The sequence below is a fragment of the Spermophilus citellus genome (genome assembly GCF_964194105.1).
Source record: "Spermophilus citellus genome assembly, contig: SCAFFOLD_58, whole genome shotgun sequence".
In the NCBI taxonomy this organism is placed as follows: Eukaryota; Metazoa; Chordata; class Mammalia; order Rodentia; family Sciuridae; genus Spermophilus; species Spermophilus citellus.
The window spans coordinates 2,274,464-2,287,356 of NW_027672891.1; the positions used below are offsets into that span (position 1 = coordinate 2,274,464).

General features: G+C 43.0%; 1 pseudogene across 1 annotated transcript; it reads right to left on the reverse strand.

Annotated features, from left to right (window-relative positions):
* Positions 1-4,494: 4,494 nt before the first annotated feature.
* LOC308640446 (RNA-binding protein EWS-like) lies at positions 4,495-10,878 on the reverse strand (annotated as a pseudogene). Its single transcript has 3 exons — positions 10,575-10,878; positions 5,428-6,445; positions 4,495-5,098 (listed from the first exon to the last, which is right to left on the reverse strand). The product of its transcript is annotated as an RNA-binding protein EWS-like (transcript).
* Positions 10,879-12,893: the final 2,015 nt, after the last annotated feature.

Genomic DNA, 12,893 nt, shown 5'->3' on the forward strand with positions numbered 1-12,893 from the left:
TGTTCTGCAGTGTTGAAATGTAGGTGGGAACATCCAAAGTGGGGAGGACAGGTGGGCTGAAGGAGTAATCTGGGCAGGAAGGGCTTTTAGATTAGCATCTCCATGTTTGCTGTGAGCTGCTTCATTAAAATATCCTTGGGATGGGCTCAGGGCCTTGGGGACATTTTCAATTCCCCTTATCCTGGACTCCATCCTCAATATGGTGTTCATTCTTGATTTTACTGGATATTAGACCAAATTTACCTAACTACACAAATTACATATCTGTAAATCTGGCTCCACTACCAAGGATATGGCTAAGTAGTACAGTATCCCTGAGTTCACATAACTTTAACAAAATAATAATAATGAAGAAAGTAAAAATAAAAGAATGTCAAAATGAAAATTAGCTACCTAAAAAGGAAATTAGGTACTCCAAAATGACAGCTCCTTTCCTGCAGGAAAATTGACCTTCGAGATTTGATTTTGATAAGTATTCAACCTGTCAATCTCCAGAATCTGGTAAGACACTGGGCTGCAGGAACACACCTGCCACATAGTATTTTATGCAGATTCTGAGGATGCCCTTTGAGCATAAGGAAGGCAGCAAAGAGTCTCTGCCACTGACATGTTCCCCACCTGGTTGGCCTGTAGGTCTGAGGACATAGTGGCCCAGTGGAGGAGTTAAGTCTGCAGACTCCAGAGACTACCCAGAGTCCCAAACTGCTAGCTCCTGATTTGAACACAGCCAGTCTTGTGGTTCCAATAGTCTTCCTCCCCCAGCCTCTCTTGCTAGGCCAATGCACACTCACCATTTCCTGCTTCTCAGTAGTAGGGCTACTTGGGATCCTCAGTTACTGCATCTCAGAACAACCTGTGATGCTGAGGTGTGAGACTACAGATTGCAAAAATGGAGGACTCAGGAGATAAAAAGTCAAAGCCCACCCTGATGACTCACAATGGGATAGTTCCCACAAAATATTCTTGATTGGAAGGGGCTTCAGATCATGAACATTGAATCTGAGAGAAGTGAGCCCTTTTTTTGAGTGACAGAGAATGTTATCCAATCCAGGCATGAATATGGGCTAGAATCTCAGGTCGTTGAGTGCTGTTTTTTTTTTTTTTTTTTTTTTTTTTTTTTGTTGTTGTTTGTTTGTTTTTTGTTTTTTAATCTGAGAAATGTACCCCAGAGTCTCAGGCTGCTGTTATTTTAAGGCAAGGTTGTTTTCCCATAAGTGGGAACTAACCCAACCAAAAGAACATTTTCATTTAAACTTACATATAAAGTCACTTCAGTTTATGGATTATTTATGCTTATATATTATTCAGGAATTAATATAAAATAATGACAATAATTAACAAATTTTATTTATTTATTTTTTGATCTCTGTTCTTTTTAGGTGACAAATTGAACTTTGAACTGGGAAAAAAAACCCTAACGTAAAAATGCCCAATAAAAAACAACACGAAAGGGGCTGGGATTGTGGCTCAGCAGTAGAGTGCTCACCTCCCATGTGCAAGATCCTGGGATCAATCCTCAGTACCACATAAAAATAAATAAGTGCAATAAAGGTATTGTGTCCATCTGCAGCTAAAAAAAATACATAAAAAAACCATAAGTTATAGGTGAGAAACCAGCCTCTACCTCAGAGCAAAGACTGTCCAATGAAGGGGGCATGACTCTTGTCCTTGGAAAGACACACAGAGCCCTCCTAGGAACATACCCATCCTGTGGAGTTGTTTCTCTACAAATAACAGGAGAGATCTGCTGTGCCTGGTTTCCCTGACTCAGTCAGGCTAGGTGGGGACCCAGAGCAACCCCCTAGCAGCCACAAATCAGCATGACACAGGGAAAATACCTGGGATGCCAGATGACTCTCCCAGTAGTTTATAGTGGTTGATAATATTTTGGGAAACCATATAGTTCAGCATATACTCCCCCTTATGGCCTAGGCCAATCTGTTCAAATGAATCCCCATCTTGTACTAACAAATCACGCTTACCCAGCTTCTACCCACCAGTGAATGTGCTAATCATGTTTTAGAGTTGTTTATGATTTTCCAAAGGTATGTGATGATTTTCTAAGAGATGCTATGATGTATGTGTGGTTTCTGCTTTCCCCAAAGAGTTATAAAACTGCTGCAAACCCCGGGCTCAGCCACCAGTTTCTTTGTGTGTGGAGAATGGAGCTAGCTTGCAATAAACACTTCTTTGCTGCTTACATCGATATTGGTCTCTGGTGGTCTTTTGGAGGTCCCGTATTTGAGCATAACAGTCTCTCCTGAAACCCATGGGAAAATAATTCAGCACTCCAGTTCTCTAGGACTGTAGTTTTATAGCACAAAAAGTTACAAAAGAAGGGTGACTTGAGAAATTACATGAATAACAGGATGACACTTAGTAGGTTAATGGTCTAAATGGTTTAGCACTTAGGGAGTAACTTTAGATCACAATATCAGAATTTATGATGCACCACTAAAGTTTCAGAGTGAGTTGTTATTTAGTCAGGAAAAGCCAGAATTTGAGTCATCACTAAAGTTTCAGGGAGGGTTGTTATCTCATCAGGGAAAACCAGACATGGGTGAGTTCAAGGCACCGGTAGGCATTTCAATCACCTTTACAAATCACAGAAATTTATAATGAAGCAGAAATTAACTTTTCATGCCTTTGTGATGAGATGGCTCCCAATCTTAAAAGAAAATTAGACTGGATTTTTTACTTGCTATAGCCATAGCGTTTAAAGTATATGTTTCATGCTTTAACAAGTATAAGAATTAAATTATTAATATTAATTACTACTAATTTTTAAAAGACTGAATAAAATAGGATATTAGATATTTCTTATTAAATGCATAAAAATTTTGATTAATATATTGAGAATATAAACATGGAAAATTTTGACAATGATAAAAAGACATTTAATATAAGGGCTTCAATATTATAAATCCCTCATGTTCAGTGGGTCAGTCCTTCAATGATTTCTTTCCATTTTTTTAGGTCATTTTGAATTACACTTCTGCAAATGTTTGTTAAGTATACAAATTTAAGATTTTGTATTTTGTAAAGTAGTAAAATGGCAGATTTGAGCTCCTTTCAGGATTTTAAAACTTATAAGCCATGTGGGGCACCTTAGCACCTTTTTTTCATATTTGCATACAGTCCAATTCTAGAGAAGAATGAGTTGGAGATATAGTCTACTGTCCTGAGCAAAAGAGAAATTTCCATAGAATATTTCTAAAGCTTTAACTTTTCTAACTTTTCAGAATTTTTGGTGATTTGAAAAAAAAATTTTATTTTAAGAAATGAATTGTTTGAAATTAATTAACTATCTTTGCTGCATTATTTTTCACTTTCATTGATTTTTTTGAAGAACTAACAGAATAGAATTCCAAAAGTGTTCCATGTAAATTTAAAGGTATGTTTCTAATAATAAAGATAGAAAACAGAAGCAAAACATCATCTAGTTTGGTGGTTCTGCCTCAAACTAAAGGGTTACTTATTTATTTTTGCTATTATTCACTAGGTTCCTGAGGTTGCAGAAATCACCAACCAACACAGAGAAAAGTCTTTTTAGTTTGTTTCTCACAACCAATTCCAGGTAAAATACAATAGTATCACTGTAGTTTCAGACCAAAGGGTGTTTCTAAATAATAAAAATATGTATACATAAATATATAAATAAATATAAAATAATATAATATTACATTTTTTCCTGGATAATTATTCTGTACATATTTCCATTTAGACACAGTTCTGGGACCAAAGTGTCAAAAATAAGACATAAATCCTACATTGCTACATAGAGTAATTAAGGCACATACTAATAGCTTGGTATAAAACTTGGCAGAGAGACATAAATAACTACAGAACATCATAGATAATTATACCTAAGAGCTAAGTAGAAAATTCATGGTCTTTAAGTACATGAAGAGACAAGTTATCATACCAAATTTTATAACTCAGTTGCTGCTAATATACAGAGATAGAGATATTTATTAAGAGATGGTTTTATGCAGAATTTTTGGTTTAAAAAGGGAAAGACCAAATAATGGAGGTGATTTAAACATGAGCAATAATATTTTTCTGCATTCAGTACTTTTTCCACAGATATATGAATTATAATTAATTCCAACCAGTAAAATTCAGAAATAGTGTAAAAATTATTCACTAGGAATAAAACTACTTAAAAGGAGAACCAAAACTTCCATTCCTGTCCAAATGTTTACTCCTGACAAAAAGACGGCTTCTTTTAACCATTTCTGCAGATATGATTTTTCTGTAATAAATATTTTGGTGACTGTTTTGCATATTGCTTAATATATTTATGCTTCACATTTTCTCTTTTGTCCTATTTTACTACCTAGATACTGAAAGAAAAAAATTTCTAACTCCTAAACTCCCTTGATATTTCAGATATCTTTTTTTATTCTTTTTTTAATTATTAGTTGTTCAAAACATTACAAAGCTCTTGACATATTTCTTTTTTTTTAATAAACATTTGGAATTTTATTAAAAAATAAAAAAACAAACATCACAACCATGAACATTGTTACAGTTAGAGGCCCTCTTGGTTCTCCACATTGATACTGAGCATGCTCACAGGGGTACCCATTGTTAAATCTTAGGTAAACAACCATTTTTAAAAGAAGGAAATAAAACTCAGCACACTACCTTTTACCTTGTTTTAATATTTCTTCACAAATGGTGAAAAATACTAAAGTACAGACAAGGAATAATCATAATGTTGTGGCCAACATTATAAATATGGAATTATAAATTTAAAACATTTTCTGGTTTAAAAATTAAATCTGGTAGTCAATGCAGCTCTGTGGGGTCTGTGTCTAGTAGGGCCGATCTCTGTGTTCCTGACGGTGCTCGCCTTTATCCATTTTTCCAGGTCCTCCAAGTCCCACCTCTTCTTCCTCCCATCTGCTCCATTAAAGGTCCAGGGGGACCCCTTGGACCACCTCGTCTTCCTCCACCAAAGTCACCTCGGTCCATGCCACGGCCACCACGGAAGCCACCCCTGTCTCCACCACTGCCACCTCTGAACATTCCTCCAGGACTGCCGCAGTCCATGAGGCCACCTCTTCCTCCCCACATGACAACAGGGCCACCTCTTCCAAGGCCACCACCCAGGGGTGGGAAGGGTGGTGGGAGAAAGCCCTCAGGCTTCGGGGCCTTACACTGGTTGCATTCTGTTCTCCAGGCGAAGTTCTGGTTTCCACAACCCGGATTGGGACATTGCCAGTCCCAGCTCGGTGCTGGACGTTTCCTCCTCCAGAGGGATTCCCTCTGGAACCCCGTGGTCCTCTTGGGGGAAAACCTCCTCTGTCTCCTCCACAGCCTCCCATGCGACCCATGGGTCCCCCAGGACCTCCTGGGTCACCTGGACCTCCATGGAGTGGTGGGGGCATCCCTCTGCCCTCATGAGGTGGCTTGCCACACCGCATGCTGTTCATGGGAGGTTTCTTTCAAGCAAGAGTGACTTTTAGTTTGCTTCCTTGAAAATCTTTTCCATCAAACCACTCCACAGCAGCCTTTGGGCTTTCCTGTTTCCTTGTCCAGGTAGATGTGGATCATGGGTTGCCCAGTTCTCTTATTCATCTTAACAACCCCACACTGCTTAAAGAAATCTGCCAGATCATCAAGAGTCACATTGTCATTTAATCCTTGCACATAAACTGCACTGTTGTCAGAGTCTTCATCAGGATCTACTGGAGGGCCTAGATCAAGATCTGGTCCTTCATCCATGGGTCCTCCAGGCTTATTGAAGCCACCTCGCTCTCCAGCGCTGCCCATTCCACCACGTCCTCCTCCCCGCCCACCTCTGCTCATGCCTCCACGATCAAATCCCCCTCTTCCCCTGCCCCGGTTATCAGGGCTACTCATGCTCCGGTTCTCTCCTGGTCCGGAAAATCCTCCAGACTCCTGCCCATAAACACCCATGCTACTGGGGTTGTCCTGTTGGAATGAACTCTGCTGCCCGTAGCTGCTGCTCTGTGGGTTATATTGACTTGGAGCATGGCTGTAGGATCCAGTCTGGGGGGGCGTAACTAGTGGGAGGCTGCTGCCCATAGCTGCTTTGTTGACCATAGCTACTCTGCGGTCCATGGCTGCTCAGTTGCCCATAGGTGTTCTGCTGAGAGTAACTGCTCTGATCATAACTAGTCAGCTGTGTAGAGGAAGAGCTGGTAGGAGGATAGGATGGAGGCGCGGTAACTGGCTGCATGGGGTAGCTCCCAGGAACCTGGGGATAACTGTAGTTACTCTGTTCGTATCCTAGGATAGGCTGGTTATAACCCCCTGTGCTAGACTGAGGTTGACTAGTCAGCGGGCTTGTTACCATCCTGCGGTCTTGCAGGTGCAGTGGCTGCTGGCTGTTGCCCATAGCCAGGGTAAGCAGGCTGAGTCCCATATGCAGACTGGGCTGCATAGGAGGCCTGGGTGGTGGTGACGGTAGTGGTGGTGGTTGTCGCGACCCCCTTGCCCGCAAGAAAGACGCAACAACAGGAATCTTCTTTCAGCCGTTTATTCAGGTCCTTGATATTTCTTCTTCTCTCTCTCGGATGCCTCTCCCAGCCTTAATAAAGCATCTCAAGCCCCAATGCGAAGCTGCCACGTGGAGCTTTCTCATAGGGTGTTAAAAAACCATGCGCCAACTCTCCCAAATAAGGAGTTGTTTGTTACAGACCACAGCGGAGCCAGCGCCATCTTGTAATGGCGACCACAGTCCGCAGAAACGGCTCACCACAGTTCCCCCTTTTGTTTTCCAAAAACAATACAGGCGAGAGTAGAGGTCCTATCCCACTGTGCAGAAGTGGCTGCATAGTATGGCTCAGCCCCAAGGAGGGCCCTTCCCCAGATCTGAGGCCATATCAGCCGACGCCTTTTTTCGTGGGACGGGGCGTGGACGCGTCTAACCCGCATGCAATAGGACATGCTCTCCTTGAGGTCCACTTCAAGGATCACTCAAGTGCAGTGCCTTGCCTCGCATCCTGTATCGTGATGATGGTGGACGAAGGGGGATGGCTGAGGCTGAACTGTGGCTGTATAGAAATACGACGACAAACAAGTTGGCAACACCCTAAAAGAAAGGCACGGGTCTTAAGGCGATAGAAAAGCACTAGTGTGGAAACCCATCTGCGTGCAATGGCAGTAAAGCCGGCAGAGTGCAAGGGCTTTCCAATACTAAGAGAATAACAAAGAAAGACATGTCGATCCCAGTGCAATGTTCATAAAACTTGGGGTGCAACGACCATGTCAAAGATTTACTGTTTAATCTGCGCAAGCCAGACTTGAGGTGAGATGCCATTTTCTAAAGCTGCAAGAGCTTGTATGATCATAGCTTTATCTGGACCAATTTCTGGCCAAATATTCGCCAATGATACGGGAGGCATTCCTGGAATCATTAAATCATGAACCGGCATCGGCATTGGCTAAGCCCGTGCCGCTGCCCACCACTGCATTGGTGTCATCCATGTCATCGGCACCAGCACCAGAGCCAGAGCGCTCAGCAGAATGAAGATCCTCATCACGGGATTGCTGTGGTATTTCTTGTTGCTGAGTAGCTGGCGTCAAGACTCTTCTTGTCAGGCGTTCAGGGACCCACAATGGTTCCGTGCGATCCTGGGAAAAAACACATACAGATCCTCGTGCCCATGTCAGCACGGGGTCGGGGCCGTTCCATTGGCCCGTAAGAACATCTTTCCACTTAACATAGCCAATCACAGAGGGCTGAGGGGACACATGTCTATCGGCCGCAGAGCGACCGTGAATATCCAAATTCAAAAAATTAATGGTAAAGAGAGCTAAGGACAGGCGTTCTTTAGGAGTATGTTCAGCTCCTATTCCCCCCTTTTGTTTTTGTAAAGTTTCCTTTAAGGTGCGATGAGCACGCTCAACAGTAGGCTGCCGCATAGTGGCAAGCACACATAATTGGAAAGGTTTATCACTCTGGAGCCTGCATAAAGTAGCATGTTGTATAGCTTCTTCTACTGTCATAAGGGCCGCTCTAGCCTCTTTAGTGAGGCTACGAGGGGAAGTAAGATCTGGATCACCCCTAAGAGTCAGCAGGGAAGTGATTATGCAAACTAGGCAAAATTAGTAATTGAGCAATCCGATCTCCTGGGGAGATGGACACAATGCCCCCTGGAGCTTCCACCATAACCTTTACTATCCCTACAGTATCAGGACTTATGACTCCGGGGAAAACACGAAGACCTTGTAAAATAGAGGATGCACGTCCAATTAGCAAACCTATAGTGCCAGGTGGTAAAGGCCCTTTGAACTCAGTTTCCACCAATTGGACTCCCATCTTAGGTGTTAATACGAGTCTGGAGGTGGAACAGAGGTCCAATCCCGCGGCACCTGTAGTGGCTCTCCGCGTTTCATGGGATGGCGTAGAGATGGCCATGTCTCGGGTTCGGGTGTAACATTCTCCACTGCCCCATATATTTGTGGGCCCTGGGGTCGAGGGCCCCGTCGGCCGTTTTTTGGCCCAGCTGAAATAGGTTGTCCATGAATGTCCCTCACTGATCTACACTCTTTTGCCCAATGCTTCCCCTTTTTGCATCTTGGACACAACCCCGGTAGACGAAAGCCATTGGAAGGGCCACCGTGAGGAGGTCCAGTAAAATTGTCTTTTTTGGGACATTCACGTCTGACATGACCGGGTTGACCACAATGGAAGCACGTTCCGGCGGCAGGACCGCCCCCTTTTGCAATCCGAAGGACAGCAGCTGCAAGACCTGCATTAGTTAAAGGTCCTCCAATCTCTCTACACACCTTCATCCATGCTTCTATGCCTTTGTTCTTATAAGGAGCGATTGCTGCTTTACATTCCTTGGTGCATTGCTCAAAGACCAATTGCTTAACAAGGGGCATGGCTCTATCAGGATCCCCAAAAATCTTTCCAGCGGCGTCCACCATCCTTGCTACAAAATCTGAAAAGGGTTCTGTAGGGCCTTGTATAATCTTGGTCAAATTACCAGATACCTCTCCTCTGTTTGGAAGTGACTTCCATGCCCGAATGCAAATGTTATTAATTTGATCATATACCTCAAGAGGGAATCCTGTCTGTTGATTAGCAAATCTACCTTGCCCCAAAAGCATGTCCTTATCCCAATGAGGATGTCCCGCCTCATGGTTTTGGGCGGCCTGTTCTATTGCGCCCTCTAACACAAATGTTCTCCAGTCCAAATATTTACCTGGGGAAACACAAGCCCGAACAAGGCTAGCCCAATCAGAGGGAGTCATACAGTATCTAGACAGACTCTCCACCTGAGTTAGTGTGAAGGCGGCATCCACCCCATAAGTGCGCACAGACTCCGCCAGGGTCTTCACAATTTTAAAATCTAAAGGCTCATGGAATCTTCCCCTATTATCGTCCTGAAAAACTGGATAAGCAAGACCCATCTCAGCGTGAACAGCCTTCCATGTTTGAGCATGGAAAGCTCTCCCCGAAACACCCCCACCATACGGCGGTGGATCCGGAGGATCACATTTCTTGAGCCCCTGCTTATCTTTGCTCCCTTCTCCTACAGCTAAACTCCCTAGCTGGCGAGACAGCCTCCCAAGCTCCTCCTCCTCATTCTCCTCTTCCTCTGACCCACTTTCACATGGAGGTGTGCGCAGCGCACTGAGATCTGGATACAATCGCCTCTTCCCCTGTTTCACACTCCGCACACTTCCATCCTCCCGAGATACCTCACTTCCTGCCGTCTCTGATTTCTCCTCATGTAATTGTTCTAGAACTTCCTGTCCTTTAGTAAGTGCGTCATGACATCTGTCCTCTGTGAGGCAACTACGGACTATTCTCCAAAGGGGTATCACCCCGCCCTCTAATATGCCCTGCTCAGAAGCAAAGTCAAGATCTTTGCCTAATTTATCCCAACTAAGTATGGTAAGGCTGCCCGAAAATGCAAACCACGGTGCAGCAATATCTATCTTCTGTAAAAATCTCTGTAAAGTACGATGCTTCACTTCCAGGCCCTTGGAACGTAACAGGCCATCTAGGGCCAGGAGAAGCGGACTTGAAGATGCGGCACCCATGACACAACAACAAAAGAAACACAGAAAACAAAAGACACAGACGACAAAAGAAACACAGAAAACAAAAGTGAAAGTACACATTGCAGCTGCAATAAAATATGAGGCTCTCTCTTTCTTTGTAGAGGAGCTGACCCCGCTTTGGTCGCGGATCCCACTTACTGGGACTATCCCCGCTTTGGTCGCGGGTCCCACTTACCTGGGACTATCCGGTGCACCACCCCTGACGACTGAAAGTTCTGGTTCCCGGGTCTCGGCACCACTTGTCGCGACCCCCTTGCCCTCAAGGAAGACGCAACAACAGGAATCTTCTTTCAGCCGTTTATTCAGGTCCTTGATATTTCTTCTTCTCTCTCTCGGATGCCTCTCCCAGCCTTAATAAAGCATCTCAAGCCCCAATGCGAAGCTGCCACGTGGAGCTTTCTCATAGGGTGTTAAAAAACCATGCGCCAACTCTCCCAAATAAGGAGTTGTTTGTTACAGACCACAGCGGAGCCAGCGCCATCTTGTAATGGCGACCACAGTCCGCAGAAACGGCTCACCACAGGTGGTGTCATAAGCACCAGTGCCATACCCCTGGACAGGCTGGCTGTATGCCTGGGGGGCAGTTGGGGTAGTATAACCAGTGGGAGGCTTTCCATAAGAAGTTGCATATGCAGTCTGCCCATAGGTGGCAGTGGTCTGAGCCTGGGTATAGCTGACATCAGTAGGCTGTCCATAAGTTCCATAGCTTTGTTGCCCATATGCCTGGGAGGTTTGTGCATATCCTTGAGTTGGCTGGGCAGTGTAAGCACTGTAGCCCTGCTAGGCTGCAACTTGGCTGTAGGTACTGTAATCTGTGGATGCCATTTTCTCTCCTTCCTCCTCGTTCTCTCAGACATATCATATTTCATACATTTGATTCAAGCAGATTATGAACTCCCATTTTTTCCCCGTATAAATATTGCAGATTCACATCCATCCCACATCCACTTTTTTACATACTTCCATACTAGTGTCTATTGTATTCTGCTGCCCTGCCTATCCTCTACTATCCCCCTTACCTCCCCTCTCCTCCCATCTTCTATCTCAACCCCATCTACTGTTATTCATTTATCTCTCTTGTTTTTTTCCCCTTCCAAACTCTAGAACCAAAAGGTGATTGAGCTTATGTAAATCTCTGTAGATTTCAAACAAATGAATTTACATTCTTTTCCCAGCACTTTTATGAACTATGATACCAAACAGCATTTCAGAAAGGAGGTTAAAACAATGATTCCAGTTTATTCCAACAAATCTTTACAGAATAGTCTTACATTGGCTACTTCATATAAACTTTCCACAGGGATAAAATGCATCAGTCAAGGATATTTTCTGTAGCCTGGGCAGTGTTGTTGAGAAGGTTATTATAATAATCTGAAAGAGCTAGGTGTGGTGGCAAATATACTAGCGGCTGGAGAGGCAAGTCAGGATGATTGTGATTTGAAAGACAGCCTTAACCACATAGCCATGCTATAAGCAACTTATTGAAATATTAGTGATATATCACCTGTCTAAAAAAAAGGACTGGGGACATAACTCAGTGGTAAGCACCCCCAGGAGTTCAATTCCTAGCACCAAACCACACCAAACTAAACAAATATCTGAAAGATACTAGAGATCCAGAGTATAGGTGTATATGTATAGATAAAAATGTTGGTTACAATATAAAGTTAATAAAGATACTTTTGAAAAAAATTCATAGTTCTTTTTTTAAAAGGGAGAGAGAGAGAGAGAGAGAGAGAGAGAGAGAGAGAGAGAGAGAATTTTAATATTTATTTATTCATTTTAGTTTTCGGCAGACACAACATCTTTATTAATACATGGTGCTGAGGATAAAACTCTGTGCCGCAGGCATGCCAGGCAAGCACTCTACCGCTTGATCCACATTCCCAGCCTCTATCATGGTTCTTAAGAGCTCAAAATAAAAATGCCATATAATCCACTAATAATAATTTTTTGAAGCAGGTTATTATTGTGAATGTCTGTACTCTCAGTGGCTTAGGAGGATGAAACAGGGGGGACTTAAATGCAAGACCAGCCTCAGAAACTTGGCAATGGCTTAAGTGACTCAGTGATATCCTGTCTTGTTAAAAAATAGGGATGTAACACAGTGGTTAAGTGCCTAAATAAATAAAAATAAATAGCAATTCTTGGGTTAAAAATGCCCTATAACCCAGTAATTATAATTCTGGATAAATATCTAATGAAATTGGAACACTTTGGGGAAAGAAATTACTTCACTTCCATTTTCATTGTAGGTTTATTCACAGTATCTAATAAAAGGAATCAAATGAAGTGCCTTTTAGATGCAAGGTATTGATGAAAAGATTCCTTCCAGCTGCAGATCATCCATCTACTTGCCTTAAAGACTGCATACTTATAATTCAAACTGCTCCCTAAAAGGCAAGACTCAGATATGGAATTTTCTGAGTACCCCAAGAGATTTTGGTACCTCTGGACAAATTGTGTAAGACTTTTCTAAAACTAAGGAATAGGTAAATTTTGGAGTTTGGAATGTGGAAAACACAGTAAATTCCTCAAGGGAGAATCTTAATTCAGACACTGTGATAAGGTGTCTTGCCGGGGGCCAGCCCCGGCGGGGTCCAGGGAGTCCCGAAGGAGGAGTGGCGTCGGCGAAATGATGAGACAGGAGTCGTTCCCTTTGAGCAATCTTCAGAGAGAGAGCTAAAGCTGCTTTCTCTGGGTCCCCTTTTTATTACAATTTTTCTCATCATTATAGATTCACAATATGTCATTGATTATATAACTTAAAACTTTGCCAAGACATGACATTTCCTTAACCATGATTGAGAGCACACCGATCTACATTCTTTTAGGATATG